We start from the raw sequence: 26,345 nt of genomic DNA, 5'->3' as shown, positions 1-26,345 counted from the left end.
TGTGAGTTTAAGATTGGTGTGGGAACCGGGTCTCTATGAATTTAAGATCAGGGTGGGAACCAGGTTTCTGTGAGTTTAAAATCATGGTGGGAACCGGGTCTCTGTGAGTTTAAGATCAGTGTGGGAACCAGGTCTCTGTGAGTTTAAGATGAGTGTGGGAACTGGGTCTCTGTTTTTTTAAGATCAGTGTGGGAACCTGGTTTCTGTGAGTTTAAGATCAGTGTGGGAACCTGCTCTCTATGAGTTTAAGATCAGTGTGGGAACAGGGTTTCTGTGAGTTTAAGATCAGTGTGGGAACCTGCTCTCTATGAGTTTAAGATCAGTGTGGGAACCGGGTCTCTGCAAGTTTAAGATCAGTGTGGGAACCGGGTCTCTGTGAGTTTAAGATCAGTGTGGGAACTGGGTCTCTGTGAGTTTAAGATCAGTGTGGGAACCGGGTCTCTGTGTGTTTAAGATCAGTGTGGGAACTGGGTCTCTGTGATTTTAAGATCAGTGTGGGAACCGGGATCTGTGAGTTTAAGATCAATATGGGAACCGGGTCTCTGTGAATTTAAGATGGTTGTGGGAACTGGGTCTCTGTGAGTTTAAGATCAGTGTGGGAACCGGGTCTCTGTGAGTTTAAGATCAGTGTGGGAACTGGGTCTCTGTGAGTTTAAGATCAGTGTGGGAACCGGGTCTCTGTGAGTTTAAGATCAGTGTGGGTACCGGGTCTCTGTGAGTTTAAGATCAGTGTGGGAACTGGGTCTCTGTGATTTTAAGATCAGTGTGGGAACTGGGTCTCTGTGATTTTAAGATCAGTGTGGGAACCGGGATCTGTGAGTTTAAGATCAATATGGGAACCAGTTCTCTGTGAATTTAAGATGAGTGTGGGAACCGGGTCTCTGTGAGTTTAAGATGAGTGTGGGATCCGGGTCTCTGTGAGTTTAAGATCAGTGTGGGGGCGGGAATCGAGTCTCTGTGAGTTTAAGATCAGTGTGGGATCTGGGTTTCCGTGAGTCTAAGATCAATATGGGAACCGGGTCTCTGTGAATTTAAGATGGTTGTGGGAACTGGGTCTCTGTGAGTTTAAGATCAGTGTGGGAAACGGGTTTCTGCGAGTTTAAGATGGGTGTGGGAACCGGGTCTCTGCAAGTTTAAGATCAGTGTGGGAACCGGGTCTCTGTGAGTTTAAGATGAGTGTGGGAACCGGGTCTCTGTGAGTTTAAGATGAGTGTGGGTTCCGGGTCACTGTGAGTTTAAGATCAGTGTGGCAACCGGGTCTCTGTGAGTTTAAGATCAGTGTGGGGGCGGGAATCGAGTCTCTGTGAGTTTAAGATCAGTGTGGGATCTGGGTTTCCGTGAGTCTAAGATCAATATGGGAACCGGGTCTCTGTGAATTTAAGATGGTTGTGGGAACTGGGTCTCTGTGAGTTTAAGATCAGTGTGGGAACCGGGTCTCTGTGAGTTTAAGATTGGTGTGGGAACCGGGTCTCTGTGAGTTTAAGATCAGGGTGGGAACTGGGTCTCTGTGAGTTTAAGATGGGTGTGGGAACTGGGTCTCTGTGAGTTTAAATTCAGTGTGGGTTCCGGGTCACTGTGAGTTTAAGATCAGTGTGGCAACCGGGTCTCTGTGAGTTTAAGATCAGTGTGGGGGCGGGCATCGAGTCTCTGTGAGTTTAAGATCAGTGTGGGAACCGGGTCTCTGCAAGTTTAAGATTGGTGATGGAACCGGGTCTCTGTGAGTTTAAGTTCAGTGTGGGAACCGGGTCTCTGTGAGTTTAAGATCAGTGTGGGATCTGGGTTTCTGTGAGTCTAAGATCAATATGGGAACCGGGTCTCTGTGAGTTTAAGATGGTTGTGGGAACTGGGTCTCTGCGAGTTTAAGATCAGTGTGGGAACAGGGTCTCTGCGAGTTTAAGATCAGTGTGGGAACCGGGTCTCTGCGAGTTTAAGATCAGCGTGGTAACTGGGTCTCTGTGAGTTTAAGATTGGTGTGGGAACCGGGTCTCTGTGAGTTTAAGATTGGTGTGGGAACCGGGTCTCTATATGTTTAAGATCAGTGTTGGAACCGGGTTTCTGTAAGTTTAAGATCAGTGTGGGAACCAGGTTTCTGTGAGTTTAAGATCAGTGTGGGAACCGGGTCTCTGCGAGTTTAAGATCAGCGTGGGAACCGGGTCTCTGTGAGTTTAAGATGAGTGTGGGAACCGGGTCTCTGTGAGTTTAAGATGAGTGTGGGTTCCGGGTCACTGTGAGTTTAAGATCAGTGTGGCAACCGGGTCTCTGTGAGTTTAAGATCAGTGTGGGGGCGGGAATCGAGTCTCTGTGAGTTTAAGATCAGTGTGGGATCTGGGTTTCCGTGAGTCTAAGATCAATATGGGAACCGGGTCTCTGTGAATTTAAGATGGTTGTGGGAACTGGGTCTCTGTGAGTTTAAGATCAGTGTGGGAACCGGGTCTCTGTGAGTTTAAGATTGGTGTGGGAACCGGGTCTCTGTGAGTTTAAGATCAGGGTGGGAACTGGGTCTCTGTGAGTTTAAGATGGTTGTGGGAACTGGGTCTCTGCGAGTTTAAGATCAGTGTGGGAACAGGGTCTCTGCGAGTTTAAGATCAGTGTGGGAACCGGGTCTCTGCGAGTTTAAGATCAGCGTGGTAACTGGGTCTCTGTGAGTTTAAGATTGGTGTGGGAACCGGGTCTCTGTGAGTTTAAGATTGGTGTGGGAACCGGGTCTCTATATGTTTAAGATCAGTGTTGGAACCGGGTTTCTGTAAGTTTAAGATCAGTGTGGGAACCAGGTTTCTGTGAGTTTAAGATCAGTGTGGGAACCGGGTCTCTGCGAGTTTAAGATCAGCGTGGGAACCGGGTCTCTGTGAGTTTAAGATGAGTGTGGGAACCGGGTCTCTGTGAGTTTAAGATGAGTGTGGGTTCCGGGTCACTGTGAGTTTAAGATCAGTGTGGCAACCGGGTCTCTGTGAGTTTAAGATCAGTGTGGGGGCGGGAATCGAGTCTCTGTGAGTTTAAGATCAGTGTGGGATCTGGGTTTCCGTGAGTCTAAGATCAATATGGGAACCGGGTCTCTGTGAATTTAAGATGGTTGTGGGAACTGGGTCTCTGTGAGTTTAAGATCAGTGTGGGAACCGGGTCTCTGTGAGTTTAAGATTGGTGTGGGAACCGGGTCTCTGTGAGTTTAAGATCAGGGTGGGAACTGGGTCTCTGTGAGTTTAAGATGGGTGTGGGAACTGGGTCTCTGTGAGTTTAAATTCAGTGTGGGTTCCGGGTCACTGTGAGTTTAAGATCAGTGTGGCAACCGGGTCTCTGTGAGTTTAAGATCAGTGTGGGGGCGGGCATCGAGTCTCTGTGAGTTTAAGATCAGTGTGGGAACCGGGTCTCTGCAAGTTTAAGATTGGTGATGGAACCGGGTCTCTGTGAGTTTAAGTTCAGTGTGGGAACCGGGTCTCTGTGAGTTTAAGATCAGTGTGGGATCTGGGTTTCTGTGAGTCTAAGATCAATATGGGAACCGGGTCTCTGTGAGTTTAAGATGGTTGTGGGAACTGGGTCTCTGCGAGTTTAAGATCAGTGTGGGAACAGGGTCTCTGCGAGTTTAAGATCAGTGTGGGAACCGGGTCTCTGCGAGTTTAAGATCAGCGTGGTAACTGGGTCTCTGTGAGTTTAAGATTGGTGTGGGAACCGGGTCTCTGTGAGTTTAAGATTGGTGTGGGAACCGGGTCTCTATATGTTTAAGATCAGTGTTGGAACCGGGTTTCTGTAAGTTTAAGATCAGTGTGGGAACCAGGTTTCTGTGAGTTTAAGATCAGTGTGGGAACCGGGTCTCTGCGAGTTTAAGATCAGTGTGGGATCTGGGTTTCTGTGAGTTTAAGATCAGTGTGGGAACCAGGTCTCTGCGAGTTTTAGATCAGTGTGGGAACCGGGTTTCTTTGAGTTTAAGATGGTTGTGCGATCCAGGTCTCTGTGAGTTTAAGATCAGTGTGGGAAACAGGTCTCTGTGAGTTTAAGATTGGTGTGGGAACCGGGCCTCTGTGAGTTTAGGATCAGTGTGGGATCTGGGTTTCTGTGAGTTTAAGATCAGTATGTGAGCCGGGTTTCTGTGAGTTTAAGATCAGTGTGGGTACCGGGTCTATATACGTTTAAGATCAGTGTTGGAACCGGGTTTCTGTAAGTTTAAGATCAGTGTGGGAACTGGGTCTCTGTTGTTTTAAGATCAGTGTGGGAACCCGGTTTCTGTGAGTTTAAGATGGGTGTGGGAACCGTGTCTCTGCGAGTTTAAGATCAGTGTGGGAACCGGGTCTCTGCGAGTTTAAGATCAGTGTGGGATCTGGGTTTCTGTGAGTTTAAGATCAGTGTGGGAACCTGCTCTCTATGAGTTTAAGATCAGTGTGGGAACTGGGTCTCTGTGCGTTTAAGATGGGTGTGGGAACTGGGTCTCTGTGAGTTTAAGATCAGTGTGGGACCTTGGTCTCTGTGAGTTTAAGATCAGTGTGGGACCTGGGTTTCTGCGAGTTTAAGATGGGTGTGGGAACCGGGTCTCTGCAAGTTTAAGATCAGTGTGGGAACCGGGTCTCTGTGAGTTTAAGATGAGTGTGGGAACCGGGTCTCTGTGAGTTTAAGATGAGTGTGGGTTCCGGGTCACTGTGAGTTTAAGATCAGTGTGGCAACCGGGTCTCTGTGAGTTTAAGATCAGTGTGGGAACCGGGTCTCTGCAAGTTTAAGATTGGTGTGGGAACCGGGTCTCTGCAAGTTTCAGATTGGTGATGGAACCGGGTCTCTGTGAGTTTAAGTTCAGTGTGGGAACTGGGTCTCTGTGAGTTTAAGATCAGTGTGGGATCTGGGTTTCTTTGAGTCTAAGATCAATATGGGAACCGGGTCTCTGTGAGTTTAAGATGGTTGTGGGAACTGGGTCTCTGCGAGTTTAAGATCAGTGTGGGAACCGGGTCTCTGCGAGTTTAAGATCAGCGTGGTAACTGGGTCTCTGTGAGTTTAAGATTGGTGTGGGAACCGTCTCTGCGAGTTTAAGATCAGTGTGGGAACCGGGTCTCTATATGTTTAAGATCAGTGTTGGAACCGGGTTTCTGTAAGTTTAAGATCAGTGTGGGAACCACGTTTCTGTGAGTTTAAGATCAGTGTGGGATCCAAGTCTCTGTGAGTTTCAGATGGGTGTGGGAACCGGGTCTCTGTGAGTTTAAGATTGGTGTGGGAAACGGGTCTCTGTGAATTTAAGATCAGTGTTGGAACCGGGTTTCTGTAAGTTTAAGATCAGTGTGGGAACCGCGTCTCTGTGAGTTTAAGATCAGTGTGGGAACTGGGTCTCTGTGAGTTTAAGATGGGTGTGGGAACTGGGTCTCTGTGAGTTTAAGATCAGTGTGGGATCTTGGTCTCTGTGAGTTTAAGATCAGTGTGGGACCTGGGTTTCTGCGAGTTTAAGATGGGTGTGGGAACCGGGTCTCTGCACGTTTAAGATTGGTGTGGGAACCGGGTCTCTGAAAGTTTACGATCAGTGTGGGAACCGGGTCTCTGTGAGTTTAAGATCAGTGTGGGAACTGGGTCTCTGTGATTTTAAGATCAGTGTGGGAACTGGGTCTCTGTGATTTTAAGATCAGTGTGGGAACCGGGATCTGTGAGTTTAAGATCAATATGGGAACCAGGTCTCTGTGAATTTAAGATGAGTGTGGGAACCGGGTCTCTGTGAGTTTAAGATGAGTGTGGGATCCGGGTCTCTGTGAGTTTAAGATCAGTGTGGGGGCGGGAATCGAGTCTCTGTGAGTTTAAGATCAGTGTGGGATCTGGGTTTCCGTGAGTCTAAGATCAATATGGGAACTGGGTCTCTGTGAATTTAAGATGGTTGTGGGAACTGGGTCTCTGTGAGTTTAAGATCAGTGTGGGAACCGGGTTTCTGCGAGTTTAAGATGGGTGTGGGAACCGGGTCTCTGCAAGTTTAAGATCAGTGTGGGAACCGGGTCTCTGTGAGTTTAAGATGAGTGTGGGAACCGGGTCTCTGTGAGTTTAAGATGAGTGTGGGTTCCGGGTCACTGTGAGTTTAAGATCAGTGTGGCAACCGGGTCTCTGTGAGTTTAAGATCAGTGTGGGGGCGGGAATCGAGTCTCTGTGAGTTTAAGATCAGTGTGGGAACCGGGTCTCTGCAAGTTTAAGATCAGTGTGGGAACCGGGTCTCTGTGAGTTTAAGATGAGTGTGGGAACCGGGTCTCTGTGAGTTTAAGATGAGTGTGGGTTCCGGGTCACTGTGAGTTTAAGATCAGTGTGGCAACCGGGTCTCTGTGAGTTTAAGATCAGTGTGGGGGCGGGAATCGAGTCTCTGTGAGTTTAAGATCAGTGTGGGAACCGGGTCTCTGCAAGTTTAAGATTGGTGTGGGAACCGGGTCTCTGCAAGTTTCAGATTGGTGATGGAACCGGGTCTCTGTGAGTTTAAGTTCAGTGTGGGAACCGGGTCTCTGTGAGTTTAAGATCAGTGTGGGATCTGGGTTTCTGTGAGTCTAAGATCAATATGTGAACCGGGTCTCTGTGAGTTTAAGATGGTTGTGGGAACTGGGTCTCTGCGAGTTTAAGATCAGTGTGGGAACCGGGTCTCTGCGAGTTTAAGATCAGCGTGGTAACTGGGTCTCTGTGAGTTTAAGATTGGTGTGGGAACCATGTCTCTGCGAGTTTAAGATCAGTGTGGGAACCGGGTCTCTATATGTTTAAGATCAGTGTTGGAACCGGGTTTCTGTAAGTTTAAGATCAGTGTGGGAACCACGTTTCTGTGAGTTTAAGATCAGTGTGGGATCCAAGTCTCTGTGAGTTTCAGATGGGTGTGGGAACCGGGACTCTGTGAGTTTAAGATTGGTGTGGGAACCGGGTCTCTGTGAATTTAAGATCAGTGTTGGAACCGGGTTTCTGTAAGTTTAAGATCAGTGTGGGAACCGCGTCTCTGTGAGTTTAAGATCAGTGTGGGAACTGGGTCTCTGTGAGTTTAAGATGGGTGTGGGAACTGGGTCTCTGTGAGTTTAAGATCAGTGTGGGATCTTGGTCTCTGTGAGTTTAAGATCAGTGTGGGACCTGGGTTTCTGCGAGTTTAAGATGGGTGTGGGAACCGGGTCTCTGCACGTTTAAGATTGGTGTGGGAACCGGGTCTCTGAAAGTGTAAGATCAGTGTCGGAACCGGGTCTCTGTGAGTTTAAGATCAGTGTGGGAACTGGGTCTCTGTGATTTTAAGATCAGTGTGGGAACTGGGTCTCTTTGATTTTAAGATCAGTGTGGGAACCGGGATCTGTGAGTTTAAGATCAATATGGGAACCAGGTCTCTGTGAATTTAAGATGAGTGTGGGAACCGGGTCTCTGTGAGTTTAAGATGAGTGTGGGATCCGGGTCTCTGTGAGTTTAAGATCAGTGTGGGGGCGGGAATCGAGTCTCTGTGAGTTTAAGATCAGTGTGGGATCTGGGTTTCCGTGAGTCTAAGATCAATATGGGAACCGGGTCTCTGTGAATTTAAGATGGTTGTGGGAACTGGGTCTCTGTGAGTTTAAGATCAGTGTGGGAAACGGGTTTCTGCGAGTTTAAGATGGGTGTGGGAACCGGGTCTCTGCAAGTTTAAGATCAGTGTGGGAACCGGGTCTCTGTGAGTTTAAGATGAGTGTGGGAACCGGGTCTCTGTGAGTTTAAGATGAGTGTGGGTTCCGGGTCACTGTGAGTTTAAGATCAGTGTGGCAACCGGGTCTCTGTGAGTTTAAGATCAGTGTGGGGGCGGGAATCGAGTCTCTGTGAGTTTAAGATCAGTGTGGGAACCGGTTCTCTGCAAGTTTAAGATTGGTGTGGGAACCGGGTCTCTGCAAGTTTCAGATTGGTGATGGAACCGGGTCTCTGTGAGTTTAAGTTCAGTGTGGGAACCGGGTCTCTGTGAGTTTAAGATCAGTGTGGGATCTGGGTTTCTGAGAGTCTAAGATCAATATGGGAACCGGGTCTCTGTGAGTTTAAGATGGTTGTGGGAACTGGGTCTCTGCGAGTTTAAGATCAGTGTGGGAACAGGGTCTCTGCGAGTTTAAGATCAGCGTGGTAACTGGGTCTCTCTGAGTTTAAGTTTGGTGTGGGAACCATGTCTCTGCGAGTTTAAGATCAGTGTGGGAACCGGGTCTCTATACGTTTAAGATCAGTGTTGGAACCGGGTTTCTGTAAGTTTAAGATCAGTGTGGGAACCACGTTTCTGTGAGTTTAAGATCAGTGTGGGATCCAAGTCTCTGTGAGTTTCAGATGGGTGTGGGAACCGGGTCTCTGTGAGTTTAAGATTGGTGTGGGAACCGGGTCTCTGTGAATTTCAGATCAGTGTTGGAACCGGGTTTCTGTAAGTTTAAGATCAGTGTGGGAACCGCGTCTCTGTGAGTTTAAGATCAGTGTGGGAACTGGGTCTCTGTGAGTTTAAGATGGGTGTGGGAACTGGGTCTCTGTGATTTTAAGATCAGTGTGGGATCTTGGTCTCTGTGAGTTTAAGATCAGTGTGGGACCTGGGTTTCTGCGAGTTTAAGATGGGTGTGGGAACCGGGTCTCTGCACGTTTAAGATTGGTGTGGGAACCGGGTCTCTGAAAGTTTAAGATCAGTGTGGGAACCGGGTCTCTGTGAGTTTAAGATCAGTGTGGGAACTGGGTCTCTGTGATTTTAAGATCAGTGTGGGAACCGGGTCTCTGTGTGTTTAAGATCAGTGTGGGAACTGGGTCTCTGTGATTTTAAGATCAGTGTGGGAACTGGGTCTCTGTGATTTTAAGATCAGTGTGGGAACCGGGTCTCTGTGTGTTTAAGATCAGTGTGGGAACCGGGATCTGTGAGTTTAAGATCAATATGGGAACCAGGTCTCTGTGAATTTAAGATGAGTGTGGGAACCGGGTCTCTGTGAGTTTAAGATGAGTGTGGGATCCGGGTCTCTGTGAGTTTAAGATCAGTGTGGGGGCGGGAATCGAGTCTCTGTGAGTTTAAGATCAGTGTGGGATCTGGGTTTCCGTGAGTCTAAGATCAATATGGGAACCGGGTCTCTGTGAATTTAATATGGTTGTGGGAACTGGGTCTCTGTGAGTTTAAGATCAGTGTGGGAACCGGGTCTCTGTGAGTTTAAGATTGGTGTGGGAACCGGGTCTCTATGAATTTAAGATCAGGGTGGGAACCAGGTTTCTGTGAGTTTAAAATCATGGTGGGAACCGGGTCTCTGTGAGTTTAAGATCAGTGTGGGAACCAGGTCTCTGTGAGTTTAAGATGAGTGTGGGAACTGGGTCTCTGTTTTTTTAAGATCAGTGTGGGAACCTGGTTTCTGTGAGTTTAAGATCAGTGTGGGAACCTGCTCTCTATGAGTTTAAGATCAGTGTGGGAACAGGGTTTCTGTGAGTTTAAGATCAGTGTGGGAACCTGCTCTCTATGAGTTTAAGATCAGTGTGGGAACCGGGTCTCTGCAAGTTTAAGATCAGTGTGGGAACCGGGTCTCTGTGAGTTTAAGATCAGTGTGGGAACTGGGTCTCTGTGAGTTTAAGATCAGTGTGGGAACCGGGTCTCTGTGTGTTTAAGATCAGTGTGGGAACTGGGTCTCTGTGATTTTAAGATCAGTGTGGGAACCGGGATCTGTGAGTTTAAGATCAATATGGGAACCGGGTCTCTGTGAATTTAAGATGGTTGTGGGAACTGGGTCTCTGTGAGTTTAAGATCAGTGTGGGAACCGGGTCTCTGTGAGTTTAAGATCAGTGTGGGAACTGGGTCTCTGTGAGTTTAAGATCAGTGTGGGAACCGGGTCTCTGTGAGTTTAAGATCAGTGTGGGTACCGGGTCTCTGTGAGTTTAAGATCAGTGTGGGAACTGGGTCTCTGTGATTTTAAGATCAGTGTGGGAACTGGGTCTCTGTGATTTTAAGATCAGTGTGGGAACCGGGATCTGTGAGTTTAAGATCAATATGGGAACCAGTTCTCTGTGAATTTAAGATGAGTGTGGGAACCGGGTCTCTGTGAGTTTAAGATGAGTGTGGGATCCGCGTCTCTGTGAGTTTAAGATCAGTGTGGGGGCGGGAATCGAGTCTCTGTGAGTTTAAGATCAGTGTGGGATCTGGGTTTCCGTGAGTCTAAGATCAATATGGGAACCGGGTCTCTGTGAATTTAAGATGGTTGTGGGAACTGGGTCTCTGTGAGTTTAAGATCAGTGTGGGAAACGGGTTTCTGCGAGTTTAAGATGGGTGTGGGAACCGGGTCTCTGCAAGTTTAAGATCAGTGTGGGAACCGGGTCTCTGTGAGTTTAAGATGAGTGTGGGAACCGGGTCTCTGTGAGTTTAAGATGAGTGTGGGTTCCGGGTCACTGTGAGTTTAAGATCAGTGTGGCAACCGGGTCTCTGTGAGTTTAAGATCAGTGTGGGGGCGGGAATCGAGTCTCTGTGAGTTTAAGATCAGTGTGGGATCTGGGTTTCCGTGAGTCTAAGATCAATATGGGAACCGGGTCTCTGTGAATTTAAGATGGTTGTGGGAACTGGGTCTCTGTGAGTTTAAGATCAGTGTGGGAACCGGGTCTCTGTGAGTTTAAGATTGGTGTGGGAACCGGGTCTCTGTGAGTTTAAGATCAGGGTGGGAACTGGGTCTCTGTGAGTTTAAGATGGGTGTGGGAACTGGGTCTCTGTGAGTTTAAATTCAGTGTGGGTTCCGGGTCACTGTGAGTTTAAGATCAGTGTGGCAACCGGGTCTCTGTGAGTTTAAGATCAGTGTGGGGGCGGGCATCGAGTCTCTGTGAGTTTAAGATCAGTGTGGGAACCGGGTCTCTGCAAGTTTAAGATTGGTGATGGAACCGGGTCTCTGTGAGTTTAAGTTCAGTGTGGGAACCGGGTCTCTGTGAGTTTAAGATCAGTGTGGGATCTGGGTTTCTGTGAGTCTAAGATCAATATGGGAACCGGGTCTCTGTGAGTTTAAGATGGTTGTGGGAACTGGGTCTCTGCGAGTTTAAGATCAGTGTGGGAACAGGGTCTCTGCGAGTTTAAGATCAGTGTGGGAACCGGGTCTCTGCGAGTTTAAGATCAGCGTGGTAACTGGGTCTCTGTGAGTTTAAGATTGGTGTGGGAACCGGGTCTCTGTGAGTTTAAGATTGGTGTGGGAACCGGGTCTCTATATGTTTAAGATCAGTGTTGGAACCGGGTTTCTGTAAGTTTAAGATCAGTGTGGGAACCAGGTTTCTGTGAGTTTAAGATCAGTGTGGGAACCGGGTCTCTGCGAGTTTAAGATCAGTGTGGGATCTGGGTTTCTGTGAGTTTAAGATCAGTGTGGGAACCAGGTCTCTGCGAGTTTTAGATCAGTGTGGGAACCGGGTTTCTTTGAGTTTAAGATGGTTGTGCGATCCAGGTCTCTGTGAGTTTAAGATCAGTGTGGGAAACAGGTCTCTGTCAGTTTAAGATTGGTGTGGGAACCGGGCCTCTGTGAGTTTAGGATCAGTGTGGGATCTGGGTTTCTGTGAGTTTAAGATCAGTATGTGAGCCGGGTTTCTGTGAGTTTAAGATCAGTGTGGGTACCGGGTCTATATACGTTTAAGATCAGTGTTGGAACCGGGTTTCTGTAAGTTTAAGATCAGTGTGGGAACTGGGTCTCTGTTGTTTTAAGATCAGTGTGGGAACCCGGTTTCTGTGAGTTTAAGATGGGTGTGGGAACCGTGTCTCTGCGAGTTTAAGATCAGTGTGGGAACCGGGTCTCTGCGAGTTTAAGATCAGTGTGGGATCTGGGTTTCTGTGAGTTTAAGATCAGTGTGGGAACCTGCTCTCTATGAGTTTAAGATCAGTGTGGGAACTGGGTCTCTGTGCGTTTAAGATGGGTGTGGGAACTGGGTCTCTGTGAGTTTAAGATCAGTGTGGGACCTTGGTCTCTGTGAGTTTAAGATCAGTGTGGGACCTGGGTTTCTGCGAGTTTAAGATGGGTGTGGGAACCGGGTCTCTGCAAGTTTAAGATCAGTGTGGGAACCGGGTCTCTGTGAGTTTAAGATGAGTGTGGGAACCGGGTCTCTGTGAGTTTAAGATGAGTGTGGGTTCCGGGTCACTGTGAGTTTAAGATCAGTGTGGCAACCGGGTCTCTGTGAGTTTAAGATCAGTGTGGGAACCGGGTCTCTGCAAGTTTAAGATTGGTGTGGGAACCGGGTCTCTGCAAGTTTCAGATTGGTGATGGAACCGGGTCTCTGTGAGTTTAAGTTCAGTGTGGGAACTGGGTCTCTGTGAGTTTAAGATCAGTGTGGGATCTGGGTTTCTTTGAGTCTAAGATCAATATGGGAACCGGGTCTCTGTGAGTTTAAGATGGTTGTGGGAACTGGGTCTCTGCGAGTTTAAGATCAGTGTGGGAACCGGGTCTCTGCGAGTTTAAGATCAGCGTGGTAACTGGGTCTCTGTGAGTTTAAGATTGGTGTGGGAACCATGTCTCTGCGAGTTTAAGATCAGTGTGGAAACCGGGTCTCTATATGTTTAAGATCAGTGTTGGAACCGGGTTTCTGTAAGTTTAAGATCAGTGTGGGAACCACGTTTCTGTGAGTTTAAGATCAGTGTGGGATCCAAGTCTCTGTGAGTTTCAGATGGGTGTGGGAACCGGGTCTCTGTGAGTTTAAGATTGGTGTGGGAAACGGGTCTCTGTGAATTTAAGATCAGTGTTGGAACCGGGTTTCTGTAAGTTTAAGATCAGTGTGGGAACCGCGTCTCTGTGAGTTTAAGATCAGTGTGGGAACTGGGTCTCTGTGAGTTTAAGATGGGAGTGGGAACTGGGTCTCTGTGAGTTTAAGATCAGTGTGGGATCTTGGTCTCTGTGAGTTTAAGATCAGTGTGGGACCTGGGTTTCTGCGAGTTTAAGATGGGTGTGGGAACCGGGTCTCTGCACGTTTAAGATTGGTGTGGGAACCGGGTCTCTGAAAGTTTAAGATCAGTGTGGGAACCGGGTCTCTGTGAGTTTAAGATCAGTGTGGGAACTGGGTCTCTGTGATTTTAAGATCAGTGTGGGAACTGGGTCTCTGTGATTTTAAGATCAGTGTGGGAACCGGGATCTGTGAGTTTAAGATCAATATGGGAACCAGGTCTCTGTGAATTTAAGATGAGTGTGGGAACCGGGTCTCTGTGAGTTTAAGATGAGTGTGGGATCCGGGTCTCTGTGAGTTTAAGATCAGTGTGGGGGCGGGAATCGAGTCTCTGTGAGTTTAAGATCAGTGTGGGATCTGGGTTTCCGTGAGTCTAAGATCAATATGGGAACTGGGTCTCTGTGAATTTAAGATGGTTGTGGGAACTGGGTCTCTGTGAGTTTAAGATCAGTGTGGGAACCGGGTTTCTGCGAGTTTAAGATGGGTGTGGGAACCGGGTCTCTGCAAGTTTAAGATCAGTGTGGGAACCGGGTCTCTGTGAGTTTAAGATGAGTGTGGGAACCGGGTCTCTGTGAGTTTAAGATGAGTGTGGGTTCCGGGTCACTGTGAGTTTAAGATCAGTGTGGCAACCGGGTCTCTGTGAGTTTAAGATCAGTGTGGGGGCGGGAATCGAGTCTCTGTGAGTTTAAGATCAGTGTGGGAACCGGGTCTCTGCAAGTTTAAGATCAGTGTGGGAACCGGGTCTCTGTGAGTTTAAGATGAGTGTGGGAACCGGGTCTCTGTGAGTTTAAGATGAGTGTGGGTTCCGGGTCACTGTGAGTTTAAGATCAGTGTGGCAACCGGGTCTCTGTGAGTTTAAGATCAGTGTGGGGGCGGGAATTGAGTCTCTGTGAGTTTAAGATCAGTGTGGGAACCGGGTCTCTGCAAGTTTAAGATTGGTGTGGGAACCGGGTCTCTGCAAGTTTCAGATTGGTGATGGAACCGGGTCTCTGTGAGTTTAAGTTCAGTGTGGGAACCGGGTCTCTGTGAGTTTAAGATCAGTGTGGGATCTGGGTTTCTGTGAGTCTAAGATCAATATGTGAACCGGGTCTCTGTGAGTTTAAGATGGTTGTGGGAACTGGGTCTCTGCGAGTTTAAGATCAGTGTGGGAACCGGGTCTCTGCCAGTTTAAGATCAGCGTGGTAACTGGGTCTCTGTGAGTTTAAGATTGGTGTGGGAACCATGTCTCTGCGAGTTTAAGATCAGTGTGGGAACCGGGTCTCTATATGTTTAAGATCAGTGTTGGAACCGGGTTTCTGTAAGTTTAAGATCAGTGTAGGAACCACGTTTCTGTGAGTTTAAGATCAGTGTGGGATCCAAGTCTCTGTGAGTTTCAGATGGGTGTGGGAACCGGGACTCTGTGAGTTTAAGATTGGTGTGGGAACCGGGTCTCTGTGAATTTAAGATCAGTGTTGGAACCGGGTTTCTGTAAGTTTAAGATCAGTGTGGGAACCGCGTCTCTGTGAGTTTAAGATCAGTGTGGGAACTAGGTCTCTGTGAGTTTAAGATGGGTGTGGGAACTGGGTCTCTGTGAGTTTAAGATCAGTGTGGGATCTTGGTCTCTGTGAGTTTAAGATCAGTGTGGGACCTGGGTTTCTGCGAGTTTAAGATGGGTGTGGGAACCGGGTCTCTGCACGTTTAAGATTGGTGTGGGAACCGGGTCTCTGAAAGTGTAAGATCAGTGTCGGAACCGGGTCTCTGTGAGTTTAAGATCAGTGTGGGAACTGGGTCTCTGTGATTTTAAGATCAGTGTGGGAACTGGGTCTCTGTGATTTTAAGATCAGTGTGGGAACCGGGATCTGTGAGTTTAAGATCAATATGGGAACCAGGTCTCTGTGAATTTAAGATGAGTGTGGGAACCGGGTCTCTGTGAGTTTAAGATGAGTGTGGGATCCGGGTCTCTGTGAGTTTAAGATCAGTGTGGGGGCGGGAATCGAGTCTCTGTGAGTTTAAGATCAGTGTGGGATCTGGGTTTCCGTGAGTCTAAGATCAATATGGGAACCGGGTCTCTGTGAATTTAAGATGGTTGTGGGAACTGGGTCTCTGTGAGTTTAAGATCAGTGTGGGAAACGGGTTTCTGCGAGTTTAAGATGGGTGTGGGAACCGGGTCTCTGCAAGTTTAAGATCAGTGTGGGAACCGGGTCTCTGTGAGTTTAAGATGAGTGTGGGAACCGGGTCTCTGTGAGTTTAAGATGAGTGTGGGTTCCGGGTCACTGTGAGTTTAAGATCAGTGTGGCAACCGGGTCTCTGTGAGTTTAAGATCAGTGTGGGGGCGGGAATCGAGTCTCTGTGAGTTTAAGATCAGTGTGGGAACCGGTTCTCTGCAAGTTTAAGATTGGTGTGGGAACCGGGTCTCTGCAAGTTTCAGATTGGTGATGGAACCGGGTCTCTGTGAGTTTAAGTTCAGTGTGGGAACCGGGTCTCTGTGAGTTTAAGATCAGTGTGGGATCTGGGTTTCTGAGAGTCTAAGATCAATATGGGAACCGGGTCTCTGTGAGTTTAAGATGGTTGTGGGAACTGGGTCTCTGCGAGTTTAAGATCAGTGTGGGAACAGGGTCTCTGCGAGTTTAAGATCAGCGTGGTAACTGGGTCTCTCTGAGTTTAAGTTTGGTGTGGGAACCATGTCTCTGCGAGTTTAAGATCAGTGTGGGAACCGGGTCTCTATACGTTTAAGATCAGTGTTGGAACCGGGTTTCTGTAAGTTTAAGATCAGTGTGGGAACCACGTTTCTGTGAGTTTAAGATCAGTGTGGGATCCAAGTCTCTGTGAGTTTCAGATGGGTGTGGGAACCGGGTCTCTGTGAGTTTAAGATTGGTGTGGGAACCGGGTCTCTGTGAATTTCAGATCAGTGTTGGAACCGGGTTTCTGTAAGTTTAAGATCAGTGTGGGAACCGCGTCTCTGTGAGTTTAAGATCAGTGTGGGAACTGGGTCTCTGTGAGTTTAAGATGGGTGTGGGAACTGGGTCTCTGTGATTTTAAGATCAGTGTGGGATCTTGGTCTCTGTGAGTTTAAGATCAGTGTGGGACCTGGGTTTCTGCGAGTTTAAGATGGGTGTGGGAACCGGGTCTCTGCACGTTTAAGATTGGTGTGGGAACCGGGTCTCTGAAAGTTTAAGATCAGTGTGGGAACCGGGTCTCTGTGAGTTTAAGATCAGTGTGGGAACTGGGTCTCTGTGATTTTAAGATCAGTGTGGGAACCGGGTCTCTGTGTGTTTAAGATCAGTGTGGGAACTGGGTCTCTGTGATTTTAAGATCAGTGTGGGAACTGGGTCTCTGTGATTTTAAGATCAGTGTGGGATCCGGGTCTCTGTGAGTTTAAGATCAGTGTGGGGGCGGGAATCGAGTCTCTGTGAGTTTAAGATCAGTGTGGGATCTGGGTTTCCGTGAGTCTAAGATCAATATGGGAACTGGGTCTCTGTGAATTTAAGATGGTTGTGGGAACTGGGTCTCTGTGAGTTTAAGATCAGTGTGGGAACCGGGTTTCTGCGAGTTTAAGATGGGTGTGGGAACCGGGTCTCTGCAAGTTTAAGATCAGTGTGGGAACCGGGTCTCTGTGAGTTTAAGATGAGTGTGGGAACCGGGTCTCTGTGAGTTTAAGATGAGTGTGGGTTCCGGGTCACTGTGAGTTTAAGATCAGTGTGGCAACCGGGTCTCTGTGAGTTTAAGATCAGTGTGGGGGCGGGAATCGAGTCTCTGTGAGTTTAAGATCAGTGTGGGAACCGGGTCTCTGCAAGTTTAAGATCAGTGTGGGAACCGGGTCTCTGTGAGTTTAAGATGAGTGTGGGAACCGGGTCTCTGTGAGTTTAAGATGAGTGTGGGTTCCGGGTCACTGTGAGTTTAAGATCAGTGTGGCAACCGGGTCTCTGTGAGTTTAAGATCAGTGTGGGGGCGGGAATTGAGTCTCTGTGAGTTTAAGATCAGTGTGGGAACCGGGTCTCTGCAAGTTTAAGATTGGTGTGGGAACCGGGTCTCTGCAAGTTTCAGATTGGTGATGGAACCGGGTCTCTGTGAGTTTAAGTTCAGTGTGGGAACCGGGTCTCTGTGAGTTTAAGATCAGTGTGGGATCTGGGTTTCTGTGAGTCTAAGATCAATATGTGAACCGGGTCTCTGTGAGTTTAAGATGGTTGTGGGAACTGGGTCTCTGCGAGTTTAAGATCAGTGTGGGAACCGGGTCTCTGCCAGTTTAAGATCAGCGTGGTAACTGGGTCTCTGTGAGTTTAAGATTGGTGTGGGAACCATGTCTCTGCGAGTTTAAGATCAGTGTGGGAACCGGGTCTCTATATGTTTAAGATCAGTGTTGGAACCGGGTTTCTGTAAGTTTAAGATCAGTGTGGGAACCACGTTTCTGTGAGTTTAAGATCAGTGTGGGATCCAAGTCTCTGTGAGTTTCAGATGGGTGTGGGAACCGGGACTCTGTGAGTTTAAGATTGGTGTGGGAACCGGGTCTCTGTGAATTTAAGATCAGTGTTGGAACCGGGTTTCTGTAAGTTTAAGATCAGTGTGGGAACCGCGTCTCTGTGAGTTTAAGATCAGTGTGGGAACTAGGTCTCTGTGAGTTTAAGATGGGTGTGGGAACTGGGTCTCTGTGAGTTTAAGATCAGTGTGGGATCTTGGTCTCTGTGAGTTTAAGATCAGTGTGGGACCTGGGTTTCTGCGAGTTTAAGATGGGTGTGGGAACCGGGTCTCTGCACGTTTAAGATTGGTGTGGGAACCGGGTCTCTGAAAGTGTAAGATCAGTGTCGGAACCGGGTCTCTGTGAGTTTAAGATCAGTGTGGGAACTGGGTCTCTGTGATTTTAAGATCAGTGTGGGAACTGGGTCTCTGTGATTTTAAGATCAGTGTGGGAACCGGGATCTGTGAGTTTAAGATCAATATGGGAACCAGGTCTCTGTGAATTTAAGATGAGTGTGGGAACCGGGTCTCTGTGAGTTTAAGATGAGTGTGGGATCCGGGTCTCTGTGAGTTTAAGATCAGTGTGGGGGCGGGAATCGAGTCTCTGTGAGTTTAAGATCAGTGTGGGATCTGGGTTTCCGTGAGTCTAAGATCAATATGGGAACCGGGTCTCTGTGAATTTAAGATGGTTGTGGGAACTGGGTCTCTGTGAGTTTAAGATCAGTGTGGGAAACGGGTTTCTGCGAGTTTAAGATGGGTGTGGGAACCGGGTCTCTGCAAGTTTAAGATCAGTGTGGGAACCGGGTCTCTGTGAGTTTAAGATGAGTGTGGGAACCGGGTCTCTGTGAGTTTAAGATGAGTGTGGGTTCCGGGTCACTGTGAGTTTAAGATCAGTGTGGCAACCGGGTCTCTGTGAGTTTAAGATCAGTGTGGGGGCGGGAATCGAGTCTCTGTGAGTTTAAGATCAGTGTGGGAACCGGTTCTCTGCAAGTTTAAGATTGGTGTGGGAACCGGGTCTCTGCAAGTTTCAGATTGGTGATGGAACCGGGTCTCTGTGAGTTTAAGTTCAGTGTGGGAACCGGGTCTCTGTGAGTTTAAGATCAGTGTGGGATCTGGGTTTCTGAGAGTCTAAGATCAATATGGGAACCGGGTCTCTGTGAGTTTAAGATGGTTGTGGGAACTGGGTCTCTGCGAGTTTAAGATCAGTGTGGGAACAGGGTCTCTGCGAGTTTAAGATCAGCGTGGTAACTGGGTCTCTCTGAGTTTAAGTTTGGTGTGGGAACCATGTCTCTGCGAGTTTAAGATCAGTGTGGGAACCGGGTCTCTATACGTTTAAGATCAGTGTTGGAACCGGGTTTCTGTAAGTTTAAGATCAGTGTGGGAACCACGTTTCTGTGAGTTTAAGATCAGTGTGGGATCCAAGTCTCTGTGAGTTTCAGATGGGTGTGGGAACCGGGTCTCTGTGAGTTTAAGATTGGTGTGGGAACCGGGTCTCTGTGAATTTCAGATCAGTGTTGGAACCGGGTTTCTGTAAGTTTAAGATCAGTGTGGGAACCGCGTCTCTGTGAGTTTAAGATCAGTGTGGGAACTGGGTCTCTGTGAGTTTAAGATGGGTGTGGGAACTGGGTCTCTGTGATTTTAAGATCAGTGTGGGATCTTGGTCTCTGTGAGTTTAAGATCAGTGTGGGACCTGGGTTTCTGCGAGTTTAAGATGGGTGTGGGAACCGGGTCTCTGCACGTTTAAGATTGGTGTGGGAACCGGGTCTCTGAAAGTTTAAGATCAGTGTGGGAACCGGGTCTCTGTGAGTTTAAGATCAGTGTGGGAACTGGGTCTCTGTGATTTTAAGATCAGTGTGGGAACCGGGTCTCTGTGTGTTTAAGATCAGTGTGGGAACTGGGTCTCTGTGATTTTAAGATCAGTGTGGGAACTGGGTCTCTGTGATTTTAAGATCAGTGTGGGAACCGGGTCTCTGTGTGTTTAAGATCAGTGTGGGAACCGGGATCTGTGAGTTTAAGATCAATATGGGAACCAGGTCTCTGTGAATTTAAGATGAGTGTGGGAACCGGGTCTCTGTGAGTTTAAGATGAGTGTGGGATCCGGGTCTCTGTGAGTTTAAGATCAGTGTGGGGGCGGGAATCGAGTCTCTGTGAGTTTAAGATCAGTGTGGGATCTGGGTTTCCGTGAGTCTAAGATCAATATGGGAACCGGGTCTCTGTGAATTTAAGATGGTTGTGGGAACTGGGTCTCTGTGAGTTTAAGATCAGTGTGGGAACCGGGTCTCTGTGAGTTTAAGATTGGTGTGGGAACCGGGTCTCTATGAATTTAAGATCAGGGTGGGAACCAGGTTTCTGTGAGTTTAAAATCATGGTGGGAACCGGGTCTCTGTGAGTTTAAGATCAGTGTGGGAACCAGGTCTCTGTGAGTTTAAGATGAGTGTGGGAACTGGGTCTCTGTTTTTTTAAGATCAGTGTGGGAACCTGGTTTCTGTGAGTTTAAGATCAGTGTGGGAACCTGCTCTCTATGAGTTTAAGATCAGTGTGGGAACAGGGTTTCTGTGAGTTTAAGATCAGTGTGGGAACCTGCTCTCTATGAGTTTAAGATCAGTGTGGGAACCGGGTCTCTGCAAGTTTAAGATCAGTGTGGGAACCGGGTCTCTGTGAGTTTAAGATCAGTGTGGGAACTGGGTCTCTGTGAGTTTAAGATCAGTGTGGGAACCGGGTCTCTGTGTGTTTAAGATCAGTGTGGGAACTGGGTCTCTGTGATTTTAAGATCAGTGTGGGAACCGGGATCTGTGAGTTTAAGATCAATATGGGAACCGGGTCTCTGTGAATTTAAGATGGTTGTGGGAACTGGGTCTCTGTGAGTTTAAGATCAGTGTGGGAACCGGGTCTCTGTGAGTTTAAGATCAGTGTGGGAACTGGGTCTCTGTGAGTTTAAGATCAGTGTGGGAACCGGGTCTCTGTGAGTTTAAGATCAGTGTGGGTACCGGGTCTCTGTGAGTTTAAGATCAGTGTGGGAACTGGGTCTCTGTGATTTTAAGATCAGTGTGGGAACTGGGTCTCTGTGATTTTAAGATCAGTGTGGGAACCGGGATCTGTGAGTTTAAGATCAATATGGGAACCAGTTCTCTGTGAATTTAAGATGAGTGTGGGAACCGGGTCTCTGTGAGTTTAAGATGAGTGTGGGATCCGGGTCTCTGTGAGTTTAAGATCAGTGTGGGGGCGGGAATCGAGTCTCTGTGAGTTTAAGATCAGTGTGGGATCTGGGTTTCCGTGAGTCTAAGATCAATATGGGAACCGGGTCTCTGTGAATTTAAGATGGTTGTGGGAACTGGGTCTCTGTGAGTTTAAGATCAGTGTGGGAAACGGGTTTCTGCGAGTTTAAGATGGGTGTGGGAACCGGGTCTCTGCAAGTTTAAGATCAGTGTGGGAACCGGGTCTCTGTGAGTTTAAGATGAGTGTGGGAACCGGGTCTCTGTGAGTTTAAGATGAGTGTGGGTTCCGGGTCACTGTGAGTTTAAGATCAGTGTGGCAACCGGGTCTCTGTGAGTTTAAGATCAGTGTGGGGGCGGGAATCGAGTCTCTGTGAGTTTAAGATCAGTGTGGGATCTGGGTTTCCGTGAGTCTAAGATCAATATGGGAACCGGGTCTCTGTGAATTTAAGATGGTTGTGGGAACTGGGTCTCTGTGAGTTTAAGATCAGTGTGGGAACCGGGTCTCTGTGAGTTTAAGATTGGTGTGGGAACCGGGTCTCTGTGAATTTAAGATCAGGGTGGGAACCAGGTTTCTGTGAGTTTAAGATCATGGTGGGAACCGGGTCTCTGTGAGTTTAAGATCAGTGTGGGAACCAGGTCTCTGTGAGTTTAAGATGAGTGTGGGAACTGGGTCTCTGTTTTTTTAAGATCAGTGTGGGAACCTGGTTTCTGTGAGTTTAAGATCAGTGTGGGAACCTGCTCTCTATGAGTTTAAGATCAGTGTGGGAACAGGGTTTCTGTGAGTTTAAGATCAGTGTGGGAACCTGCTCTCTATGAGTTTAAGATCAGTGTGGGAACCGGGTCTCTGCAAGTTTAAGATCAGTGTGGGAACCGGGTCTCTGTGAGTTTAAGATCAGTGTGGGAACTGGGTCTCTGTGAGTTTAAGATCAGTGTGGGAACCGGGTCTCTGTGTGTTTAAGATCAGTGTGGGAACTGGGTCTCTGTGATTTTAAGATCAGTGTGGGAACCGGGATCTGTGAGTTTAAGATCAATATGGGAACCGGGTCTCTGTGAATTTAAGATGGTTGTGGGAACTGGGTCTCTGTGAGTTTAAGATCAGTGTGGGAACCGGGTCTCTGTGAGTTTAAGATCAGTGTGGGAACTGGGTCTCTGTGAGTTTAAGATCAGTGTGGGTACCGGGTCTCAGTGAGTTTAAGATCAGTGTGGGTACCGGGTCTCTGTGAGTTTAAGATCAGTGTGGGAACTGGGTCTCTGTGATTTTAAGATCAGTGTGGGAACTGGGTCTCTGTGATTTTAAGATCAGTGTGGGAACCGGGATCTGTGAGTTTAAGATCAATATGGGAACCAGTTCTCTGTGAATTTAAGATGAGTGTGGGAACCGGGTCTCTGTGAGTTTAAGATGAGTGTGGGATCCGGGTCTCTGTGAGTTTAAGATCAGTGTGGGGGCGGGAACCGGGTCTCTGTGAGTTTAAGATGAGTGTGGGAACCGGGTCTCTGTGAGTTTAAGATGAGTGTGGGTTCCGGGTCACTGTGAGTTTAAGATCAGTGTGGCAACCGGGTCTCTGTGAGTTTAAGATCCGTGTGGGGGCGGGAATCGAGTCTCTGTGAGTTTAAGATCAGTGTGGGAACCGGGTCTCTGCAAGTTTAAGATCAGTGTGGGAACCGGGTCTCTGTGAGTTTAAGATGAGTGTGGGAACCGGGTCTCTGTGAGTTTAAGATGAGTGTGGGTTCCGGGTCACTGTGAGTTTAAGATCAGTGTGGCAACCGGGTCTCTGTGAGGTTAAGATCAGTGTGGGGGCGGGAATCGAGTCTCTGTGAGTTTAAGATCAGTGTGGGAACCGGGTCTCTGCAAGTTTAAGATTGGTGTGGGAACCGGGTCTCTGCAAGTTTCAGATTGGTGATGGAACCGGGTCTCTGTGAGTTTAAGTTCAGTGTGGGAACCGGGTCTCTGTGAGTTTAAGATCAGTGTGGGATCTGGGTTTCTGTGAGTCTAAGATCAATATGTGAACCGGGTCTCTGTGAGTTTAAGATGGTTGTGGGAACTGGGTCTCTGCGAGTTTAAGATCAGTGTGGGAACTGGGTCTCTGCGAGTTTAAGATCAGCGTGGTAACTGGGTCTCTGTGAGTTTAAGATTGGTGTGGGAACCATGTCTCTGCGAGTTTAAGATCAGTGTGGGAACCGGGTCTCTATATGTTTAAGATCAGTGTTGGAACCGGGTTTCTGTAAGTTTAAGATCAGTGTGGGAAACACGTTTCTGTGAGTTTAAGATCAGTGTGGGATCCAAGTCTCTGTGAGTTTCAGATGGGTGTGGGAACCGGGACTCTGTAAGTTTAAGATCAGTGTGGGAACCGCGTCTCTGTGAGTTTAAGATCAGTGTGGGAACTGGGTCTCTGTGAGTTTAAGATGGGTGTGGGAACTGGGTCTCTGTGAGTTTAAGATCAGTGTGGGATCTTGGTCTCTGTGAGTTTAAGATCAGTGTGGGACCTGGGTTTCTGCGAGTTTAAGATGGGTGTGGGAACCGGGTCTCTGCACGTTTAAGATTGGTGTGGGAACCGGGTCTCTGAAAGTTTAAGATCAGTGTGGGAACCGGGTCTCTGTGAGTTTAAGATCAGCGTGGGAACTGGGTCTCTGTGATTTTAAGATCAGTGTGGGAACTGGGTCTCTGTGATTTTAAGATCAGTGTGGGAACCGGGATCTGTGAGTTTAAGATCAGTGTGGGAACTGGGTCTCTGTGAGTTTAAGATCAGTGTGGGAACCGGGTCTCTGTGTGTTTAAGATCAGTGTGGGAACTGGGTCTCTGTGATTTTAAGATCAGTGTGGGAACCGGGATCTGTGAGTTTAAGATCAATATGGGAACCGGGTCTCTGTGAATTTAAGATGGTTGTGGGAACTGGGTCTCTGTGAGTTTAAGATCAGTGTGGGAACCGGGTCTCTGTGAGTTTAAGATCAGTGTGGGAACTGGGTCTCTGTGAGTTTAAGATCAGTGTGGGAACCGGGTCTCTGTGAGTTTAAGATCAGTGTGGGTACCGGGTCTCTGTGAGTTTAAGATCAGTGTGGGAACTGGGTCTCTGTGATTTTAAGATCAGTGTGGGAACTGGGTCTCTGTGATTTTAAGATCAGTGTGGGAACCGGGATCTGTGAGTTTAAGATCAATATGGGAACCAGTTCTCTGTGAATTTAAGATGAGTGTGGGAACCGGGTCTCTGTGAGTTTAAGATGAGTGTGGGATCCGGGTCTCTGTGAGTTTAAGATCAGTGTGGGGGCGGGAATCGAGTCTCTGTGAGTTTAAGATCAGTGTGGCATCTGGGTTTCCGTGAGTCTAAGATCAATATGGGAACCGGGTCTCTGTGAATTTAAGATGGTTGTGGGAACTGGGTCTCTGTGAGTTTAAGATCAGTGTGGGAACCGGGTTTCTGCGAGTTTAAGATGGGTGTGGGAACCGGGTCTCTGCAAGTTTAAGATCAGTGTGGGAACCGGGTCTCTGTGAGTTTAAGATGAGTGTGGGAACCGGGTCTCTGTGAGTTTAAGATGCGTGTGGGTTCCGGGTCACTGTGAGTTTAAGATCAGTGTGGCAACCGGGTCTCTGTGAGTTTAAGATCAGTGTGGGGGCTGGAATCGAGTCTCTGGGAGTTTAAGATCAGTGTGGGATCTGGGTTTCTGTGAGTCTAAGATCAATATGGGAACCGGGTCTCTGTGAATTTAAGATGGTTGTGGGAACTGGGTCTCTGTGAGTTTAAGATCAGTGTGGGAACCGGGTCTCTGTGAGTTTAAGATTGGTGTGGGAACCGGGTCTCTGTGAATTTAAGATCAGGGTGGGAACCAGGTTTCTGTGAGTTTAAGATCATGGTGGGAACCGGGTCTCTGTGAGTTTAAGATCAGTGTGGGAACCAGGTCTCTGTGAGTTTAAGATGAGTGTGGGAACTGGGTCTCTGTTTTTTTAAGATCAGTGTGGGAACCTGGTTTCTGTGAGTTTAAGATCAGTGTGGGAACCTGCTCTCTTTGAGTTTAAGATCAGTGTGGGAACAGGGTTTCTGTGAGTTTAAGATCAGTGTGGGAACCTGCTCTCTATGAGTTTAAGATCAGTGTGGGAACCGGGTCTCTGCAAGTTTAAGATCAGTGTGGGAACCGGGTCTCTGTGAGTTTAAGATCAGTGTGGGAACTGGGTCTCTGTGAGTTTAAGATCAGTGTGGGAACCGGGTCTCTGTGTGTTTAAGATCAGTGTGGGAACTGGGTCTCTGTGATTTTAAGATCAGTGTGGGAACCGGGATCTGTGAGTTTAAGATCAATATGGGAACCGGGTCTCTGTGAATTTAAGATTGGTGTGGGAACCGGGTCTCTGTGAATTTAAGATCAGGGTGGGAACCAGGTTTCTGTGAGTTTAAGATCAATATGGGAACCGGGTCTCTGTGAATTTAAGATGGTTGTGGGAACTGGGTCTCTGTGAGTTTAAGATCAGTGTGGGAACCGGGTCTCTGTGAGTTTAAGATCAGTGTGGGAACTGGGTCTCTGTGAGTTTAAGATCAGTGTGGGAACCGGGTCTCTGTGAGTTTAAGATCAGTGTGGGTACCGGGTCTCTGTGAGTTTAAGATCAGTGTGGGAACTGGGTCTCTGTGATTTTAAGATCAGTGTGGTAATCACGTTTCTGTGAGTTTAAGATCAGTGTGGGATCCAAGTCTCTGTGAGTTTCAGATGGGTGTGGGAACCGGGTCTCTGTGAGTTTAAGATTGGTGTGGGAACCGGGTCTCTGTGAATTTAAGATCAGTGTTGGAACCGGGTTTCTGTAAGTTTAAGATCAGTGTGGGAACCGCGTCTCTGTGAGTTTAAGATCAGTGTGGGAACTGGGTCTCTGTGAGTTTAAGATGGGTGTGGGAATTGGGTCTCTGTGAGTTTAAGATCAGTGTGGGATCTTGGTCTCTGTGAGTTTAAGATCAGTGTTGGAACCGGGTTTCTGTAAGTTTAAGATCAGTGTGGGATCCGCGTCTCTGTGAGTTTAAGATCAGTGTGGGACCTGGGTTTCTGCGAGTTTAAGATGGGTGTGGGAACCGGGTCTCTGCACGTTTAAGATTGGTGTGGGAACCGGGTTTCTGAAAGTTTAAGATCAGTGTGGGAACCGGGTCTCTGTGAGTTTAAGATCAGTGTGGGAACTGGGTCTCTGTGATTTTAAGATCAGTGTGGGAACCGGGTCTCTGTGTGTTTAAGATCAGTGTGGGAACTGGGTCTCTGTGATTTTAAGATCAGTGTGGGAACTGGGTCTCTGTGATTTTAAGATCAGTGTGGGAACCGGGTCTCTGTGTGTTTAAGATCAGTGTGGGAACCGGGATCTGTGAGTTTAAGATCAATATGGGAACCAGGTCTCTGTGAATTTAAGATGAGTGTGGGAACCGGGTCTCTGTGAGTTTAAGATGAGTGTGGGATCCGGGTCTCTGTGAGTTTAAGATCAGTGTGGGAACTGGGTCTCTGTGATTTTAAGATCAGTGTGGGAACCGGGATCTGTGAGTTTAAGATCAATATGGGAACCGGGTCTCTGTGAATTTAAGATGGTTGTGGGAACTGGGTCTCTGTGAGTTTAAGATCAGTGTGGGAACCGGGTCTCTGTGAGTTTAAGATCAGTGTGGGAACTGGGTCTCTGTGAGTTTAAGATCAGTGTGGGAACCGGGTCTCTGTGAGTTTAAGATCAGTGTGGGTACCGGGTCTCTGTGAGTTTAAGATCAGTGTGGGAACTGGGTCTCTGTGATTTTAAGATCAGTGTGGGAACTGGGTCTCTGTGATTTTAAGATCAGTGTGGGAACCGGGATCTGTGAGTTTAAGATCAATATGGGAACCAGTTCTCTGTGAATTTAAGATGAGTGTGGGAACCGGGTCTCTGTGAGTTTAAGATGAGTGTGGGAT

The sequence above is a fragment of the Hypanus sabinus genome, chromosome 6 (genome assembly GCF_030144855.1).
Source record: "Hypanus sabinus isolate sHypSab1 chromosome 6, sHypSab1.hap1, whole genome shotgun sequence".
Classification (NCBI taxonomy): Eukaryota; Metazoa; Chordata; class Chondrichthyes; order Myliobatiformes; family Dasyatidae; genus Hypanus; species Hypanus sabinus.
Note: the sequence above shows the minus strand (reverse complement) of the source record.